Source organism: Sus scrofa, chromosome 16 (genome assembly GCF_000003025.6).
Source record: "Sus scrofa isolate TJ Tabasco breed Duroc chromosome 16, Sscrofa11.1, whole genome shotgun sequence".
Taxonomy (NCBI): domain Eukaryota; kingdom Metazoa; phylum Chordata; class Mammalia; order Artiodactyla; family Suidae; genus Sus; species Sus scrofa.
This window is the reverse complement of record NC_010458.4, coordinates 40,687,441-40,709,398: the sequence shown is the minus strand read 5'-3', so window position 1 is coordinate 40,709,398 and position 21,958 is coordinate 40,687,441. Positions and strand designations below refer to the sequence as shown.

General features: G+C 40.9%; 1 long non-coding RNA gene across 4 annotated transcripts in view; it reads left to right on the top strand.

The window, feature by feature from the left end:
* Positions 6,179-21,958, top strand: part of LOC110257213 — a 77,090-nt gene continuing 61,310 nt past the window's right edge. For 3 of the 4 annotated variants that reach the window (XR_002339509.1, XR_002339507.1, XR_002339508.1), the window contains exons 1-2: positions 6,179-6,342; positions 12,176-12,364. This is a non-coding gene — a long non-coding RNA (uncharacterized LOC110257213). The remainder of the gene's footprint in view (positions 6,343-12,175; positions 12,365-21,958) is intronic. The other variant, XR_002339510.1, reaches the window with a different exon arrangement.

Here is a 21,958-nt window from a genome sequence, read left to right as displayed (position 1 = left end):
TCATTGTAATAAATGTCTGCAGAAATCAAGCTTTCCTTTGTGTTCCTTTGCAACCCAGGGAAAGCTGGCCACTTTTCCTGGGCTGCTGAAGAGAGAGGGCTTCTTGAATGCAGGATGCAAATTTATGAAAACAACATGCAAATCAGTATAGTCCCAGTGATTCAAAACAAACAAACAAATAATGGGAAAGAGAATGATTACTATGCCTCATGGAGGATTCCTGACTCTGCTTGAAGGGTTGTCCGTGTGTGTGTGTGTGTGTGTGTGTGTGTGTGTGTGTGTGCGCGCGCGCGCGCGCGTGTATATGCACACTCATGTTTGTAGGGTGACGGGGGAAGAAATGAGATCTGAATGCTCCAAGGAAATTAGCACTTGGAGTTAATTTTTTTCTTTTTTTCCATTTCCTGAGACCCAAGAATGCCTTCCCTTGTCAGGAATAATACTTATTATTGGGATACGACAGGGTTGCATGTCCATTCAGTGTGCAGGAGGAAGTGTTGTAACATGGGAAAAAATGTGCAGAACTGTGAGTCAGGCCGGAAGGACTCCCCTTACACCCTGGCAGGGGGTGCCCTGTCCACCCGCACTGTACTTCAGAAGATCCAGCTCTGGAATTCTTCCCACTGTATCTCTGCCCTGGGAGAGGAATCTGCAGGGCCAATGGCACATGCCCCTTGGGCTGGCAGCTCCCTTCCAGGCCACCTTCTGGGTAACCAGAAAAACCCCAGAATTGTGGCAGGGAGCCTAGCCTACTGGATTGTTGGGAAGGTACACTTGGCAAGGATGGGGAGAGATGGTATGTCACAGTTTGCTGGCTTGACTTGTGACTTCAAGATGCCCAGCCTTATAGTAGGTGTGTCTCCTCTAGTTCTCGAGCTCGGACACCACCACTGTGAGGAGTGGGCCTGGCTAGAGGATGTTTTCTAACCCTGAGTCAGTCTCTAGTGTTTATGTCATCCTGGACAAGTTCCTTTTCTCTGTGGCCTGTGGATACCTCTTTGGTCAATCAGGGTCCTGGTGAAGTTGGATTAGATGAGCACTTAGTGCTTTGAAAGATAAACATCTCTGCAAAAGGTAGGGCACTTAAAAATAGTCTCTGGTGCTTGGTGACCCACAGGGGTTGTGATGTTGAAAGGAGAATATACACTGCCAGTTCCATGCAGACTGTATGCTTATGGTTTCTGAATTGGAATGCAATTCAGTGGTTTAAAAATCTGGTAGATTCATCAACTGAGTGAATCTTGAAATATTAGATTTGCACACAATTGTGGGGTGCTGCATTAATCTAATTTAATTGTGCAGTCTTCTAAACGTAGTACACAAGCTTATGCAAATAACATGCAAGTAAGAATTTATACTTTAAATAACCCACCTAAAGACTATAGCACCATAAACTACAGCTCATAATTGTCAATATTTATCCACAATTGAACACGGGTAATATAGTTTATGAATGAACTCTTCCACACAGAGGCCCTGCAGGCCCAGTGTATGGTGATTTTGAGGCACAATGGCACAGAAGTTACACCAAACATGTATTTTCTTTTCCCACTTTCAGGTTAGTCTCCCTATCATCTGCCCCTACCCTCTTCTCACCTTATGAGTGCTTAGCGGGCAGGTCTGGCAGCCAGAGGTGCCTATCAAAACAGGGACATGGTGGTTTGTTTCCACTTCATTCGCAGGTAAGCAGCCCAAATATCCCAGCCTGCCTCAGGCCCCTTTATTTTAAGAAGTGTCTGATGCCAGAGAACGTGATCATTCTGGGGTGCAGAGGGTTGCTTGCCCACTTGGTTTACCACCATCCTTCGCGACTTGGAGAAGATGCCCTGGTTTATCCTCCTTTGTATTCCACAGCTTATCCTCCTTTGTACAAAGCAGAATATGACCCAGGGAGCCCTGGTGGTGTCTTCCACGTCTCTAACTTTCTCGAGGCTCCTGCAAACAGGTTTAGTAGTCTAGAGTAACGCTGTCCAATAAAAGTGTACAGGAGACCACAAATGTGAGCTACAAATAGAAGTTTCCATTTTCTAATGGATGTTAAAAAAGTAAAGAGAAATGGGTAAATTTATTTTTAAGAATATATTTTGTTTAACCCAAGATCCAAAATAGTATCATTTCTGTTTGAAATCAATATAAAAAAACTATTTATTTATTTATTTATTTTGCTTTTTAGGACCAAACCCGTGGCATATGGAGGTTCCAAGACTAGAGGTTGAATCATAGCTACAGCTGCTGACCACGGCCACAGCCACAGCAATGCAGGATCCAAGCCGCGTCTGTGACCTATACCACAGCTCACCACAAGGCTGGATCCTTAACCCACTGAGCAAGACCAGGGATCGAACCTGTGTTATCATGGATGTTAGTCAGATTCTTTTCCATGCGCCACAATGGGAACTCCTTTGTTTTTGTCAATATAAAAACTGCTAATGAGACAGTCTACCTGTTTTTCTTTCTTCAAACTAAGACTTCAAGATCTAGTGTCTCTTTTACCCTTGCACTATATCTCATTAGGGACTGGCCACACCAGAAGTGCTCACTAGCCACGTGCAGCTGGTAGGTTGGGCTGTGGAAGTTTATACCATCCCTGACAGGGGCTTACCATTGCAGGAGGCTGGAGGTGGGAGCAGGGAGAAGCCTGGTTTTCTTTTTTTGTTTTTTGTTTTTGTTTTTGGTTTTTTTTTTTTTTTTTTTTTTTTTTTGCAGTTACACAGATATTTGCCATTCCAGTGCTCTATATTCTTTTCTTTTACTCAATGTATTTTATTACATTTATAGTTGTACAGTAATCATCACAACCCAGTTTTATAGCATTTCCATCCCAAATGCTATAGTCCATCCCCCCATGCGCCCGTCTCCTTTGGAAACCATAAGCTTTTCAAAGTCTATGAGTCGGTACCTGGAGAAACCTGATTTTCAAATGAATGCACTGCCTGTTTATCTTTGCAGTAATATGAATAACCCTACCATCCTGTATGCCTACTTATGTAATTAATTAGCATTTATATAGCAGTTTATGTTTGCTGAGTGTTTTATTGATACAGTTGCCAGTATATTTATCTACTTGCATGTTATACTTTCACGTGTACGTACCTGTGCTAATTACTGCTATAATTATTGAAGTTATTTAAGAGCATAGCTCCTAGATATCTTCGAGAACCCCAGCAACCATTTTAATAACAACCATAAATCTCATCTTCCATCTCCAAGTTCTATCTGTTTCACAGAGAAATTTTATAGGTATAAAATTCTCACCCAGTATTCTCCCAGTTCTTGGCTAGGCTCAGAGTGAAAAATGCATTTAAAAGATTAGTATTTGTCTTTTCCTCTCTTTGTCAGCTTAAATTTCACATGAATGAGATCCTAATGTAATGACACATCTGCCAGTAACAACAACAGCTTCAACATGCAGCATTCCATCATGAAAAGGATAATTACAAATAATGACCACTACCATCCAAAGACGCCATCTCCAATATCAAATGCCATTTCCCACTCCTGAGTCAGAACTTTTCTGACAAATGGCAGAGTTCCTGAGTGGGAGCGGGATGAGAACGCAGGCAGGCAGAGACCCAGGCTCTGTGCGCTTGTCAACCAGGTGACGTGGGGCTCCTGGCTTTCTGAGAAGGGAAACAGCCAGGGCTTGGTGAAGAGACTAGCAGAAGACAGATGACTGGAGAGATGAAGGAGCTTGAATAAGCAGTTCTGAGGTACAAGAAACATAGAATTGTGCTGCGGTGGGGAGATTTGAAAGAACATTTGACCCTAACCATACCCCTCCCCATCTCCTCTTTGCTTCCCTCCCAAATCAATGAGGGGGAAAAATTACAGAGCTCCAATTCATTCCGTGGTTCTGCTGCTCTCAGTGATTGGAAATGCCAGCGAGGGGAATTACATACATCATGTGATGAAAGGCGAGTACAAAAATATTCACCAACAGCTATGAAATGCAGCTGCTTCCGTAGCAGAACCAGGCGGCTTCTGAATGGAACACAGCAACACCACCCAAGAGATTTCAGACCAACTCTGCTCTGAAGCAATTTCATGAGCCCAATACTGGGGATTAGAGATGAACATGAGAGATTTTAGGCCACAAATCACTGTATCCCCAGTGCTTCTGCTACCTACTCTGGTATCCCCTGGGGAAACATCATTAAGCCTCTTTCTGTCTCTCTTTAAAATGGGAGCTGAATTAGTAACTTACCACAAAGGAGTGTTTTCTTAATTACTCGAAACCAAATTGCTGGATATTATTGAATGGAAGGTATCAAGGAGAATGCAAGCTATTACTGTGATTATTTTGCTCTAATGTAAAGTAGCAGGCCAAAGCCTTTCTATCTTTTGGATTATGTTTCAGTTCAGTGATACTTTAGGGAATGGCCTCTTAGGGCTCTGACAGCCATTAGCACAAGCAGCATTTCAAAGGCAAAGCCTGAGAGGGCATCCCCAGGCCTGGCTAGATTGATGTGGAAGTGTGATTGGAAGAAAAGAGTAGATTTGGGAGAGGGAATGAGGGCACAAGTGGTGGCCTTGTCCTGAGCAGCCACATCAGGGAAATATTCATCTTTAAACCGACTGCTTCCTCTCTCCATGCATGTCTGTTTCCCAGACTTGGTTTGAGGGCTGGCCCGGTGGGGATGGGGGCACCCAGGCTGATTACTGTCAGAATCACACTCTAACTTGTTCTGAGGCATCAGACCTGATCACAGGCATCATAAATAAACATGGGTTGACACAATATTTCCTTACTGGAGAAGATGAGAGACAAGATTTCCTCTGTGTTATCTCTAAGGGCATGTGGAAGGAGGGGGTGGGGGTGGGAGGACATTTCAGACAAATGCCAGAACTGCAGGTTCCTAGAAATCTTACCAGAGCCAGGGGCTGGTTCCTCTACCACCAGGCTTGCCCCAGGGCCAATACCAAAATGAGCACCACTCATTTAAAAGGGCGATGGTCCTGTCCAGGAAGGGCCTGTGAGTCAAACTGTTCTGCCTGGGGAATTCATATTGATAGTAATTGGCCCTGATTTGCTATTGCATCTTTGAATCATACTGTGATTGTGTCTTCAGTGGGAATGTGGGCTACAGAGAAAGTGACACATACAGTAATTACGCTAGAAAATTGGTGGCATTAGAATAAGGCCTTGGAATGGTTTCTATGGAATTCTTTTGATCAAAACATTTGCTCTGTTGCAGAGAATACTATAGGATGCTTTTGAGTAATTAGACAAGTTCCATAGTCTAGTGGGACAAAAGGGAGAGGAAGCATATCACTGGCTAGATCTCTTTATTGTACATAGGATCGTTTATTCATTTTGCTAAAAAATTTTTTTCCTTATGAATTTCAGTATATTATTTTTGCTATTAATGGCCTAGTGATAGTGACAGGAGGATGTTTAAACCCTATTTAGCTTCTAACTCTCTATGTAGAAAACCTATTTCTCCTCCCACATGCAATTTTTTGACCATTCAATAATGGTACTACTTCTTTCTAAGTTTATTTACTGCCTTCTAAATATGTATCTTAATTTACACTTCTAGTCCCATGGGAAGTCTATAAAATGTAAAATCTTGTATAATCGCAGAAGCAGCCACAAATATTTTAATATCCTGGGCTGCTTCTGAATCCTAATTTTGCAGATGGTATGAAGTTCATTTTATAGCAGCTATTGAAAACTAATAAATGCCATCCGCATCACTCAGCATTGTCAATAATCCAGCAGATTGTGTGCCCAGGGATGCTGGGGAAAGAGGAGCTGCTCCCAGCTCTCCCCCAAGCAGCCTCCAGCTGCAGGCACCATGGCTGCCTGGCCTTATCAGCTGCCACAGTTCTATTCAGGTCAGCAGTGAAGCACATTTTTTTGAACTTCTAATCTTCTGGTGGAGAGATACTCATAAGAGGGTAACTTCTGCACAGAGCACAGAAGGGAGAAAGGTGAGCTAGTGTTTCCTTTATTTGCATTTTTCAAATGCAAGAGATGAACAGAGGAGGGAGAAGCAGCAGGGAAGTGGTTATGAGACTAACCAAATTTGGCTGGAAGCCAGCTGAGAAGTTGTTAGGGACTGAATATTTGTGTCTATCTAAAGTTCATGTGTTGAAGCCCTACCCTACAATGTGATAACATCAGGGGGTGGGGCTTTTGGAGGTAATTAGAATGAGATTAGGAGGCTGGGATTGGTGCTCTTATAAGAAGAGGAAGAGAAGCTGGAGCTCTCCCTCCACATGCCATGCACTGAAGAAAGACCATACAAGCACACAGAAGAGGGTGGCCTTCTTCAAATCAGGAAGAGGAGTCTCATCAGAACCCAACCATACTGGCATCCTGATCTGATCTCCAGAACTGTGAGAAAATTGATATCTTTGTATAAGCTACCCAGTCTGTGGTATTTTGTTATAGTTCCTTCAGCCACCGAAGACAGAGGTCATGTAGCCCTTATTTTGGGATTTCTTTTTTATTCCTTTTTGGTAAAGTATCCCTTTTAGAAAAGAAAAAAAAAAAAAAAGCTTATACAATGAGAGGACAGTTAGGGAATCAGAAACGGACCCAGAGAAGTTATCATTCATCCTTCTGTTCTTTGTTTTGCCAAATAGTTGTCAAATCCTTACTGTGTTCCAGGCACTAAGATTTTATTTTTATGTAGATAAACTTTGAAATTTGCATATTATATCTATATTAATATATTATTTACAAATTATATAAGGATTTCCAAGTAATCCTTTCTCTTAAGGATCTTCCAGTCTAGAAAGGGATATTATAATGGTAGCAAGTCTACCAGTATGCAGTGCCTTGAGAAAATAAGAGAGTATTTCTAGCCTCCAGGAGTTTGGGGAAGAAGGTAGCAATCTGGATAGACCCTGTGAGAAAGAAGCCAGTGGGACTGGATGTTGTGTGTAGAAGATGGTCATTTGACCTTACTGTCCTGAGAAGTCACTTGATGTCAGCCAAAGAAGAGATCAGCTTCCTCTCCTTTTTCTCCTCTGTTCCTCAGACAGCTGGTTGTCCTCTTAAAAAACCTCCTTTGATTTTCCCTTTAAAAGCTATCTTTGCAGTTTCTTTGAACTGGATTTCATCTGGATGCAAATTCAAAAGGAGGATGGGGGCAACCTGCTTTTAGGTAGTCCAGGAGATGGTCTGCTAAAAGCCAGGCAGAGCAGCCTATCAAATCAGTTTGATGAGATGTGTTAGTTCAGAGGAGTCAGAGAACCTCTGGTCCCAAAGCAAAGTGGACCCAGAGGAGCAAGAAAATCGTCCAAACAAGTATTGTGTTCAGATTCATCCACGTTATCGGGGTCAGAGTTACAGGGGAGGAAGCCTGGGCTTAGGAGGTCTCTGCTGTGCCCCTGACCTTAAATAGTCCGAGTCTTCTAAAGAGGAAACATTGTATACATCTATGATAATTTTTCCATTGTGAAGCTGACTTTTGTCCTGAAGCAAATTCAAACTGACTTTCTGTAAGATTTCATCTTTCTGTGGCCTCCTTCTCCCCTATCACCACCTTTTCTCTTTCAGTTTTGTGCAAAGAGATGTGAAATAAAAGAATCAAAATATATGAATAAGCATGCCATTGCCACTTGACAGGAAGGAGGTGAACCTTTCCAATGACACTGGCTATGGCTTTCACTCCAGACAGGGTTGTGCTCTGATGTGGGAGCCCCTGATTTCACAGGATCACATTAGATAAATCCCTCAGGATGTGATGTGGAGGGACTACCAAGGCTGGGCTAGCAGAAGACTTCCCATCAAGCCATGTGCTAGAGCGCTCCAGGAAATTTTAGGCCCTATCCTACAGCAACAACAGGAGCCAGGTGCATGGAGGGAAATTTTTTTATCCTTTATTTTTTTGTGGGAAGAACTACAGGATGTTAGAGCTGGAAGGGGCAAGAAAGATCATCTGGTTCAACCATCTCATTTTGCAGATAAGGAAACTCAGGCCCAGAAAGGTTAGGCGATTTTCTCAAACTTGTGACAATTGGCTGTCAGTCCAGTTAGGATGAAAATCCAGAAAGGAATAGTCATTGGCATTCTGAATCTCCCAGCAAAGTGTTCAAATTATTAGCTGAAAAATGCTGACCACTTCCCTTTTCCCAGGAATAAGTGGTATCCAAATGTATTGATTTAAGTGCTTCATTTCTTTACTCAGTGTATCAAATAAGGTGATACCCTTGTTGGTATATTGTCAACTGGCAACTCAGGCATCATGCATCCTTAGTATGCTGGATTTGGTAGGAAGGTTCTGGAGCAAAGACTTGGGAATATTTGCTGGTGGCCCAGGCTAAGTAGGATGGGGTTCTGACATGGCTCTTTAGATGGTCCATAGGGGCTACCTAGTATCTTAGATGCTATTCAGCAATGATTGGCCCTGGGACTAGGTTTTCTATTATTCCATAATATATATTTATAAATGTACACTACAGAGATTAAAATATACAGAGAAAATATGTATAGTATATAAGAATTATGTCTGAGAGAGGTTCCTGCCGTGGCATAGTGGTAATGAATCCTACTAGTATCCGTGAGGATGAGGGTTCGATCCCTGGCCTCACTCAAGTGGGTTAAAGATTCAGCATTGCTGTGAGCTGTAGTGTAGGTTGCAGTTGTGGCTCAGATCTGGCATTGCTGTGGCATAGGTTGGAGGCTCAGCTCCAATTCATCCCCTAGCCTGAGAACCTCTATATGCCACAGGAGCAGCCCTAAAACACTGAAAAAAGAAAAGAATTATGTCTGAGAAATATTATTTTATATATTTTAATTTTTGAGACAGAATATATACTTGAATTAGCCTAAATTAAGCACACATATGACACTACTTGACTGCAACATCACATTTTTTAAAGAAAATTGGAGCAAGATTAGAGCCAGTGTGTATGGGACTCTCTGCCGCTTATACAAGTCCTAGCTCTGGTCCTGGCATGTACAAATGGGGGCTATCTATATTTCATCTTTTTGTGACAATTGAAGTTCAGTAAGCAATAGAGTGGCCCATTGATCTCTGGAAAATCTATACATAAGTGGCAGGACTCCAGCTCTGGAAGATTGGCAGGGGGAAGATGGCATCCTGGTTTCCTGCCAAGGGAGGGTTCAGTGAAGGTTCTATCTTAAAGTGAATCAGGGGCTAGGGTTGAAGAAATGTTGACACTAAGGATAAAGAGATGGCCTGAAGCTGGAGGCCTCTTTCTGGGGATGGTCCAGAGTGGGATGGAAGGTAAGGCAAGAAGATGAAGAACCAGGAGATTGCAGGAAGTCAGACTATCTAGAGATTCTTGGGAATGCCACATCATCCTGGGTCGTTCTCTAAGAGAAGGCCTCATTGGAGGTGATAGTGGAGACTAGCAGTCATGCTGGGTCTAGGTGCCAGGCCTGGGAGGAGGGATCCTTAATTCCCAGCCCATCTGGAAGAAGTGGGGGTGCAGGGGGAGCTGTGGAAGGACTGAGGTATCAGGAATCCAGATATAATCTGGAAGCAGATAATCTCTACAGCTCAGTATAGATAGGTTCTTGTAAGTATTATCATTCCTGGAGGGAGGTGGAGCAATGGGCCTCTTGGTGTGTTTGAAACTCAGTAGAGAGAGTAATCCAAAGGTATTCAGTGCTGAAAGAATAAGCCAAGGTGGTTCATCTATGAGGACACATTAGAAACAAGTGATATGTTCATTTATACATGGAATCTAAATTTGGCACAGATGAACCTATCTACAAAACAAAAACAGACTCACAGACATGGAGAGCAGACTTGTGGTTGCCAAGGGGGAGAAGGCAGGGAGTGGGATGGACTGGGAGTTTGGGGTTAATAGATGCAAACTATCACATTTAGAATGGATAAGCAATGAGGTCCTACTGTATAGCACAGGGAACTATATCCAGTCTCTCTCTTGGGATAGACTATGGTGGAAAATAACATAAGAAAGGGAATATATATATGTGTATATATCTGGGTCACTTTGCTATACAGCAGAAATTGCTACAACAAAATAAAACAAACAAACAAACAAAAAAACCAAGTGATGTCTATACTCTAAAATGAGAAATACAGGGCTGGTGAAAAGCCCTCTTTCCTGCTGGGATGCTGAGTTGTATACTCAGATATAACTTTTTTCAGACCAAACTGAATCCAATGGAGGAACAATCTACCTTTTTTTAGGTTGCAAATTTTACTGTATTTAAAATAATCATGCTAGATAAGTGAGGAGTTGATAAATGAGCTCAATCTGCATACTGCCTGGTAAGAGCAGAGCTGTATATAATTACAAGATTGCCCTGGGGGCTGTTGCTTTATTCCGCTGAGTGGAAAAAGCAATGCTTTGTGAAATGGCAGGCCAGGGCTCTTGGTGGTTAAGCCAAAGAAAGGAGGAATTTCATCTCACCCATTACTCCTTTGTTTTGTCAGTAGGGCTGAATGAGAAATTCCCCAAAGAGAAACACAGTATTCTTGATTCTAATTCAAGGAATCCAGTCATTCCCTTTTGAGATGCCATAGGATTTTCTTTTTATACTTGCAAAGTGTACACTTGCAAAGTTGCTTTGAAAGGGCTATGGATACAGACATATTTAAAATATGCAAGGTGAGATTATTCAAAATCCACTAAAAAAAAATAGAAATCACAATAGGAGGGAGAGTGAATCTAAGTGGAACTAAGAGCAACAAAAATCCCAAAGAAAGATGAAAGCTGCCAGGGGAAAAATATTATCTATCTTTAGCTATTTGTTTCCTTCTTGTACTCAGTTCTTCTATGAAATAAATTCTTTCCTCAGTTTCTACTTTCTCTGTCCTTCATTATTCCTTAGGCTTTCTCTTTGGGCTACCGGATTTCTATTTTGAAACTGTCCTACCAGTGAAAGAATGCTACGTGCTCTGTGATACACTCTTATTTCACACTAGGAGCCAAGACCAAGTATTTCAAAGATAATCTTTTTGGGAAAATGTGAGATTGGAAGTATGAAAATTAATTAGAGAACTAAGGCTCTTTAGTTATTTTATTCAGGAAGAGGCTTCGGTACAACACCCACTCCTTCTCGTATACCTGCCCCTTCCATTTTACTGTGAGCTTGCTAGTGGTTCAGGAAAGCAATTGCTTGGTGACCTTCTGGGAGTCATTTAGAAGGACCCACATCAACCCCAGAAAACACTGCTCTTTTAAGTTATATCATGCCAAATAAAACTCAACATAAGGCTGCACCTACTTAGAGTTCTTTGGGATATTATGTGGCAGACAATTATCTCTCCAAATTTATTCTCTTTCTCTTCTTTTAGTAATAGATTCCTCTGAATTCTCTCAGGACACAAGATTGTCCAGAAAAAAATATGACCTATTACTCATTACCTAACTACTGTATATGGCCATGTGGCTAAATTTTAACCAATGAAGTCAAGTGGATATTTTAGATCTTACTTTTATGGCTGAGGTGAAGGCAGGAGCTGGGGCAGCCATTTTGGATCCAGAGAATAATCATTAGATGAGATTTTCTCACTGTAAGAAAAAAAAAAAAAAGAAATCATTATCTTGTAAAGTTCTAGTCCCTTTGCTCACTAGCAAGTCATACGACTTTGAGAAAATCATGTAATTTCTCAAGCCTTTCAATGTCCTCATGTACTGAATGATAGCAATAAGAAGTGATAGCAATAAGAGTTCTAGTTAACTCTCAGAGTTATTGTGGGAACTCAATAATATCATTTTTGTGGGAACTATTTGCCTGAATCATTTTAAACTATAGTAGGTTATAGCTGATACATTCATAGGCAAAATAAATTTTATTCTATTGAGTAAGAGCAGATATTTTGATGAACATATCTGATGGGAGAAGCATCTAAATTCATAGCCTTTTAGAGACTTACCTGTTCAAGCGTAACAGTATCAGCAGGAGAAATCATTTGTCTCTGGGGCCCTAAACTTTTGCAAATTACTAGTGGTCTTCTGGTGACCCTATACTTTCCCCTATACTTTTCTTCTGTCATCAGCAACAGATGGATTTCCTATTTTGACAAATTTGATGAAGAAAATTATCCTGCCAGGAGTCAGACAGATGTATAACAGCTGTACCAATATGTGACAAGTTGATGGCCATGGTGGATGTCTATGCACCTGTACTTGTGAAGCTGGAATTGGAGACTCCTAGTACTATAAAAGTTGGCAGCTGTCTGTGATTCTGCTCACTGAATATGCTCTGGTTTCATTTCAGAATCGCCCAGTACATCTTTCACAAGCCCAACAAGCTGCTTGCACAACAGTTACTTAAAGAGGCTTCTCCTGAATATGACATTCGAAGGCTGAATGTGTTATCTAACCTTCTGCATACTTCTGAATGTAAAATTGAGCATCACCCAGTTTTGACCCATTATTTTTATCAGTGCCACTGAAATGTCACAAGGTAGGTTTTGAGCCATTCTTTAAGATACCGTATAAAATTTTTGGAGTAAGGAGGCGTTGAAAAAGATTTTGCATGGCATGTAACAAATCCAGGGAAGACCCCTTAAAATGGGCAATACCTATGGCAAATACAAAATCATTGGTGAGGTCTTATTATATCTGTTTCCTACCTTGTTCCCAAAGGATCAAATATATCAGATGGCATTTATATAGGTTTTTCCACAAAGTAACCCTGTTGAGAATTATTTAAAGATACATAAACCTAAGGATGAAACATAGCATAAAACAGTATCCAGAGGATAAAAGAGAAACCAAAGTAATATCATGACTGTCATGCACATAGCCATAGTCTCAAAATTAGGCATAGACTTGGAGAATCTTAAACTATAATATGGATGATGTTTTCCTGAAATTTGGCACAGAAACAAGATTACTGAAATACCTCATTACTCTACTTGGACATATGCTAAAAGTGTCATTCTGCTAAAAGCAGAGCATCTGGTAAATTGTTGACTCGTCTTGTTGACAGTTTCATAATTTAGAAGTTAGAGGAAGCAATAAGGAAAATTTCTACTTGATTCCCCATTTTGACCAAAAAAGAACTTGCTAGTGATGTGAAAATGATAGGAATTTTGGCAGAAATTGACACCATCATTTTGAAATTTGTGATAGCAAAGGAAGATTTAGTGGTCAGGGACATAGTAGAATTTATTAAAGGAAGCTTATACACATTCAGAGATATAAGATACATTACATAGTAGTAGATGTATTTTGGGGTGTCCACCTCAACAGTGGTCCATTTTTCTAGGAGTTTCTTCCATCAGTGGCTCCATCAATGACTGTACTCATCAATAACGTGAGACCAAGGCATCAACCTGGGATACTACATTTGCAGCCCATAACCTGGAGCACGGATGACTTATGACTCAAAGCCACCTAATCCGTGGAATGGCTATGGCTAAATGTAAACTTTTAGTTGATACCCTCGAAAGCTGAAAGGTCATGGAGAATTACAAGCAGAGTCTATAAAGTAGTGAGCCAAAGTCAACCCCTGTTGATGTTACAGGAGAACTGAGACAAAGAATAAGTCAAGAAAGCTCATTGGTAAACAGAAGGGAATAGATGGCAGAGGGCAGTGAGTTGTAGAAATGTGGGAGAGAGAAAGAGATGAGCTGGAAAGCAAGATTCTGAAAGGATAAAACCTCCATGTGTTTGGTTTACCAATATGGATTTCAATAAATATGTATTGACTGGGAAGGAAGACAAGAGAGAGATATTTGGACCTTAGTTCCAGACTCTATGTTCTGAGTTTCAGGCTGGGCTTTATTTTATGCCTGTGGGTGTCTGTGATTGTGAGATGAGGTCTTATCATTAATGACCTGTCTTTTTGGTTTTTATTTGTTAATTTGAGCTGGTTAGAGTGGGTATTTGTCCTTTGTAACCAAAGAAACTTTGATATGTCTAGATGTGTCCAAAGTCTGTTAAAGAGAAAACGGTCTCGTCACTTTAAGGCCCCTCCCCTCAATCTCAGCTAAATAAAACAGTTCTGTCCTATTGCTGAAGCTTCAGGAAGACTTTTTCTGATATGGACACATCTGCAATCTGCTAGGCAAGACATTCTTGGAAGCCAGTGGCCTAATCGCTGTTCTTTTAAATAATTTTTCCTGTGTTTTTCCCCAGTTGAGGTTTTACTCCTCAGAAAGCATTCATAGAATATCATTTCCCCAAGTCTTTGATCAGAAACTGTGTTTACTGAACTTGTGTTTTAAGCCTTTCTCCATTTCGTATGGGATAATACAGAAAACCACAATTTTACCATCACAAGACTTCCAAGTACGAATGAGTCAGTCTGACTATGCTGGTGACACCAGAGCCGGGCAGCCTGGAATCCCAGGTTCCAAAGCACAAATGGGAATATCATCCCATTTTTCACTGCAGATTCCAGATCTTCTCTTGGAAGGTAGCAAGAGGGGAAGCAAATGTAATTATATTCTTCTTTAGCCTCTTTACCCAACTGTTAGAATGTGTTACTTGGTGATACCAAGTTTGGGAATATTTCTTTATTGTGAAAAATGTGAATGTAATTGACCCTTTTCCTATTATGCCTTCTTACTCTAGGCCAGAAAGTTGTACTCACTGAGAAAATGAAAACTGAGAAACAGGCCTTCATTTCTACATCTGTAAAAAGGGGATATCAGCCTAGTAGATGGTCTCTAAAATTCCTTCATGTCTGATCATTTAATACAATGTAGTGAAACCAAATAAGATGAAATAGCAAATGGGAAATGAAGGGTTTAGTCCCAGTGGGTATGGTCTACACAGGTCTATCATGAATTGAACCAGATGGACTTATTTTTTGGAGGAAGGATGCACCCTGCTGATCAGAGTCGTTGATGTTTCCTTCATGGGATCTTTTTAAAAAGCTGAAGACCTGAAAAATTTAAATGTCTAAATGTGGTCTCACAGGTTCCAAGATTTTGAAGCTAAACCATATTACAGGTCTCTGTCAAGCTTTGCTGGGAAAACCAATGGGAAAAGAATCAACTTATTTGTAGTGATCTGCAATTCCCACTCATATTCCTGTTTCTGACCTCTTCAGAGACAGCCTGGTGGGGGTGTGTAAAGGAGTTGTCAATTCTTTGGATTGGTTCGGCTTCATACTTTGTCACAAGCATGGCACAACTACTATCTGAACAGGAATCTATCTCTTTGTGGTAATATACAGCTGCTTCTGTCACATGATCTACTTTCCTTTCAAAATCCCTGTTCACTCTACAGTTTATAGAAACTGATGTTAGAAGAGGTGATATCATCTTGATCCTACAGTTTTCTTTCTTTTTTTTTTAAGGGCCACACATTGCAGCATGTGGAATTTCCCAGGGTCAAATTGGAGCTGCAGCTGCCGGCCTCTGGCACAGCCACAGCAATGCTGGATCTAAGCCATATCTGTGACCTACACCACAGCTCAAAACAATGACAGATCCTTAACCCACTGAGTGAAGCCAAGGATCAAACCTGCATCCTCATGGGTACTAGTCAAGTTCATTACCGCTGAGCAACAACAGAGACTCCAACCGTCCAGTTTTCTGAATAGAAGAGAATCAAGTCTATCTCCTCTGTCCATTTTTTTCTTCATTCTTCCTTCACTTTCTACCTTCCTTCCTTTTTATCTGCTTCTCATCAGCTTATATAGTCCAGGACTCCTTATAAGCATTCTTGAAAGATATATCCAACTTCTTTAAAAAAGCATTTTAAGGGAGAAATTGGGCAAGCAGGGAATTAAAAGATTAACTGTTTACCACGTGGAAGTAAAATGAAGTAGGTTGCTATTCTCTCACTGGTCCAGTCCTCTTAAGGCTAGGCAGCCTAGAGACTCAGCACAAAGATCTGGGCATGTTTGGTAGGTTTCTCTTGCTCTTGGGATGTTCACTAGTTGGAAAATCCTACAGGCAGCTCCACTTGTACTCACTACACCATAGACAGGTCCTTGACATCCAAACTTGGCACCAACTCTTCTCCAACCTAGCTCATTTGAAATGCATGCATGTCCCCTTACCAAGTACCAAAGGCTCTGGGTGCCACAGCAACCAATGTCAAGGCAAGGGTAGTCAGCTAGGTTCCAAACCCTAAGAGACAATTGGAGTCCTGCACACTTGTGACCGATGTGATGAGCCACTGGATGGCACTGTGGGTCCATGCAAATGTGTGTGGAAGGCCATTTGTCTTTCTTTTAAAAAGGCTGTTTAGCCTTGACAGGTAATTTGGCACATTTTGTGTTGAAGTGTGCCAAATGATTTGGCAAATATTTCACTTACTTCTGAAAATAGGTACACCTGCTGTTCTGGTCTGTAGGGAAGGGAGGAGGGTAGCTTTCCTTCCATCACCATGTTGTTGCTAATTTCAGAACCTGAAACAAGATTTTGGTCAAGCATACATGGGCCAATCTCATTTAAAGTATGGTACCGCATTTTAAAGGAATAGAAAAGGTTTAGTGTTTCCTAAAACCAATCTCTTCAGTCTAAAGGGAACATCTTTTCATCTCACCAGTGTTGATCATCTTGCTAGTCAGGCTCAGCTGGCTCATGACCAAATGGGATGGGATTTTGTTTGAAGAGCTATGTCCCCTACTGGTTCACAACCAAGAGTATCTAGAAACATTTGTCTCCAATCTTTCCTATTCTAAAGAATCCTTTGCTCAATATTTAGCATGTTTAATAGCAAGAAAAGCTAAGCAGTGTGAGAATGTCTCATAAGAAACATCTGAGTTGCCTCTTGGCCATCATGAATCCAGTGCTTTGCATTGTGATGACATTCACAGTGGAAACTCCCATTTCCACTGGTGAACACAGATGATGGTGAGGCATCACTAAGACAAGCTGAATGTTAGGCCATGTTCCCGGTGGACAAGCTGTAATTCCACCCCTCATTATTTCCTAGCTACCCAAGATAACTTACCAGGATGCAACTGAGTAAAAATAGTGTTGAATTGATCTAATTTTTAAATGGTTAAGCATTTGCAAACCTAATTATCATAGCTAACATATCTGAGAATGACTTGAAACCACTTTCTTTTCTTTTTCTTTTTTTTTGCTTTTCAGGGCCGCACCTGCAGCATATGGAAGTTCCTAGGCTAGGGGTCAAATTGGAGCTATAGCTGCCAGCCTATGCCACAGCCACAGCAATGCAGGATCCGAGCCGTGTCTGCGACCTACACCACAGCTCACGGCAATGCCAGATCCCTGGCCCACTGAATTAGGCTTGGGATAGAACCCGCATCCTCATGAATACTAGTCGGGTTCATTTCTGCTGTGCCACAATGGGAACTCTGAGACCACTTTCTTAAGTGGTTTGGGAAAAGGTGAGTTAGGAGGGAGTCATGATTCCCCTTTTTAAGCCTTGTCTTGTTATCACTTATCGGCTACTAAAAGGGATATCTCATTGTGCCAAATCCACTCCTGTGTGGAACTGCACCACAGGAGTATGGTATTATAGAAGGGCTCTGTTTTGAATTCACAGACTTGGCTTCTCATCCCAGGTCTACCAACATAAGCTGTATGACATTAAGTGAATCATTAACCCTCTAACCTGTTTTCCTACCTGAGCATGAGGAAGGAAGGCAATTTAGGTAGGTTTCAAAGGCTACAAAATAGTGAAATCTTATTTAGCTTAGGCAGCCCCAACAAATATAATAAAATTTCAGTATATGGTAGATTGATATGTGGCCATAGTAAAGTGGGACAGTGCTTAAAACTTAAACTACTTACCAATTTCCTTGAACACAATAAGTACCAGTGTAGCAAGACAAAGGAACGTTTGTCGTAATAAGGTAGTTTATGGAAAAGAATGTATTTCTTCTGTTCAATAACCTGTATTTGCTTTTTCCACTTAAGAGTTGCAGTGGAGATAGTTCATAAATTGGTGTTTTGATCTATAGAATCCTGTTTTTCACCTATTTCTCTCTATCATGGTGCTGCATTTTGTTTCCAGGCCAGGCTGGATAAAGCACAACATGGAGGTTGTGGGTGACTTTGATAAGGAAGTTTTCCCAACTTGAGTAGGTTGAGGAAGAATAGGAGACAAGGAGGGGTGACATAAGTATAGATACTCATACGAGGAGTTTGCTATAACTCCACGGAAGGGCTTGTAAGTGGTGCCTGGAATCCAGGGAAGGTTCTTTTTTTTTTGGAGATAGGAGGGCAGACCTTCTAAGATTCGCTGCAAAGAGGAAGAATTCTGAGATACACTCATTCCCAAACTTATGTGGACTTCACACAAAAAGATTGTGGTTGTAGGAGTTCCCGTCGTGGCGCAGTGGTTAACGAATCCGACTAGGAACCATGAGGTTGCGGGTTCCGTACCTGCCCCTTGCTCAGTGGGTTAACGATCCGGTGTTGCCGTGAGCTGTGGTGTAGGTTGCAGACGCGGCTTGGATCGCGCGTTGCTGTGGCTCTGGCGTAGGCCGGGGGCTACAGCTCCGATTCAACCCCTAGCCTGGGAACCTCCATATGCCGCAGGAGCGGCCCAAGAAATAGCAACAACAACAACAAAAAGACAAAAGACCAAAAAAAAAAAAAAAAAAAAAAAAAAAAAGATTGTGGTTGTAGATCTTGAACTCTTAATGAATGGAGCTCAGAGGTGTCCACTGCTCCTCCACCCCTTGAAGCATAGTTTTCAGGGTTTCCAGTGAGCTGAGGGAAGACTGCCCAGGAGCACTCCTTTTCCCTATGTGGGAGGGCTTTTTTAACGGATCATTTCAAAACTGGGAGCTACTATCATCCAATCTCCTCATCAAACTGACTGAGGAATCTGAGGCTCAGATAAATTAGATCTTGAGATTTTCTCTCAAAGCCATGTTTTCTAAGGATTAATAAAATGGCTTTGGGGCCAGAAATCCTAGATTTGAGTCCTAACTTGGCCACCACTTATTGGTTATGTGATCTTGAGCAAGTTATCCTCAGTTTTCTCCTCAGTTAAGTGAGAAGACTATGTGGTATTTCAAAAATAAGCCTCCTAAGGGGACCTCTTCTTATAGGGTTGTTGTGAAAATAAACTGAGATAAGACAAGTAAGCTGCTTGGTTCAATACCGAGAATGTAGTCACAATAAACATTCTTATTAGTCCGGCCGTTACATGAGCATTTGCATGCGTGGGAATGATAACAATATAAACTTTCATGCACAATTTTTTTTAAATGTTAGGATTTCTACAAAAAGAATGTACTAAACACTAAAGAAGACACACAGGCCACATTGTTTAGTCTATGCCTTGCTAAAGCACATGCTCTGCTGTAATCACCCTATTCAAAGATTATTACTTATGATTGACTCAAGTCTGCGTCCTCTTCATAGTGCCTGTTTAGCTTGCTGATGTGGAATCAGTATCTCCTGTGTAAAAACTTCCATGTTGCCTGCTTACTGTCTGCATGCTCTCTCTCTCTTCTCTCTCTTTTTTCTTTTCCTTTTCCTCCTAGCTTTCTTTTTTGAAGCCAGCCCCTGGCTTAAATAAAGCTGGATGTAGTTGAGGGCTGCCAGGTGGCTGACGGGAGCAATAGCCAATCCTCTTTCAACGGCTTCAGAGTTGGCTGATAGAAATGAAAGCAGAGAGATGTGAACGGGAAGCAGAAAATGGGAAGCAGGCAGCAGTAAAGAAAACCAGCCCTTCCAAACCCTCCCCAGTCCCTGGATGCATGCTGTACAGATCTGTTTGCCTCTGGCAGGCCTGCCAAGCACAGTCCAGCTTCTGCCAGAGCCATTGAGTGAGCATTTACCTCTCTTGCCCAGCTCCCCCCTTAGATCAGGCACCGTGAGGTTATCAGAGATTCTGTTTGTAATAGTAAAAGTAGCTTAGAATGTTTGTTCCCTCTCTTAGGGACCAATTTTTTCTTATTTTTTGAAACAAGTTCCCAGCCACCACTTTGCTTAACCTCATTTCTTATGTTGGTTTTCTTCTCACTGGCGATGAACAACACAAGCCTGAATTAAAACCAACATAACAGCACAAGTTAATTGGAGTTTGAAAGGATCAGGACCCTTGAAGCCTGGCTTGATAAACCCCCACAGGGTTTGGAAATGAGTCTGAAGAGAACAACAACAACAACAAAAAATCTGGTTTCCATTGCCCCAGGGATCTATTTACCAACTTTCTGTAGTAATTCCCTGGACTATAATTGAATGTTTAGTTTTTAAAAAAATAATAATAAGTTTATGCCTCTCCCTTATATAATACTATTGTAAGAAGGGTGATTACATGAAGAAATGCAAAAGGAAAAAATTATGTTCTTTCTAGCTACTGACATGAGTTATAATAATAGTAGGAAAAAGGAAGAAGTTTGTTTTGTCTTTTGTCTTACTTAAGCTGACATATATTTATGTTTTTCTTTTTCTCATTTAAATATATCACAAAGTGTTATACCATCTTTTAGCTTTGTCTAATGCACCCTTCCTATTTTTTTTTTAACATTTCTAAAACTTATTTTCCTGAAAAACTGTTGTTTCCCACTAAAGAGAAAGTCTTCTAAGCTTTAAGCAGTAAGAAATTTGATAAGAAACTTATTGGGGGCTCTCACAACATGAACAGGAACTACCAGCCAGGGCTGTTGGGTAATGGGAAATAGACCTGTTAACCTTTAGTCTATTAGCTGAATTTTGGCTCTGGTTATAATGACACAAAGTCATTACCCCCTGAAGGTCCATGGTCTTTGGGGGAAATGAGTGTATAGTGGTTTCAGCTCCGTCCCTAACAGCCTAGAATCTCTATCAGACTGGCTGCCGTTACAATTAGAGTTAATTGTCATGGATGCAGCCAGGAACCAGGATTGGATGAGATGGGAGCATGAACTACTTTGCCTGTACTACTAAAGGTGGTCCCTGCACAACAACTAAGGACTGTTTTTCTCCTGGGCTGTTGCAAACCTGTTTTGGAAATGCAGACAAAATGAATGGAAGGCATGAAATATCTATTCCTATGTTCAGTCACAAAGTCTTGCCTTTCACACAGAATAACGTTTTAATAGCAGGTGTCATTTCAAATTATGTTTGATTAAAGTCCCGTCTGCGTTCAGTCCACAGAAGAGGGAATCTGTTCTTCCACTTCTAGTGACAATCAAGTATCTCCTTTGGAGAGTACCATTAAGTCTGAGTTCTTTCAGACTTAATGGTAGATTTATTTTAAAAATTGCTTATCCAGGCAACAAGAAGTCATTGCGGTCTCTTCAGAAGAGCTACCATTGGAGAGTTTTTGAAATTGACTTTAGCTGGACATTTTAAAGGCATGATTTGTTCATTTCCTTGTTTATCATAGGTTATATTTAAGCCTCAAATAGCAACAATGGTGTAGTTTTAGAATAAGAGGGGCAACTAAATATAAACAGATAGAAATAACTCTAGCCTCTTTCCTTCACATATTTATAAAAGATACTTCCTTCTCTTTAACCTTATCCTAAATACCATGAGGGATCTTGGATAACTTCTCTTCCGATTGATGTTTCTAAGTTGGTGACATGCAATTACCTTCTCCATATTCACACTGCTGAATAAGCTGAATTTTAAAATTATACACTGGTTGCTTGTTGAAATCTTCTCCAAGTATAAAATGGATGTTAAGTGTCTTGAGAGTTGATTTAAGAAGTTTAATTCTTTGGTCTTCTGACAGGCACAACTAGTCTTACTGGAAAACTCTTAAGAAAGATTACAGCTATGTGAACCATTTTCTGATCCTTGGAACTTTCCCCTGATTGTATTGCATATTCCTAGTCCAGTGTCACTGGGTGAACTCTAAGTAGTGGGGAAATCTGGCCATATTCCTATTTTGACAACCAGAGACTTATTAAGAGTTTGAAAGTAGCCAGGTACTGAGGATGAGGTGGGTGGAAATCTATGATGTTGGTAAAATGCCTGGTGATTGCATTCATTTTTAGGTTGTCTGTAAGATACTCTGATATAATTGGGTAAATTCCAATATGTTTAATACAAGGGCTTGACAAACAGCAGAAATTGAGTCATTCAGATTTTTTCTTTTTTTCTTTTTTTCTTTTTTTTAACTGCCCAGTGTGAAAAGTGAAATCACCCCATGGAGAGCTGTTTGAAAGTGACATGAG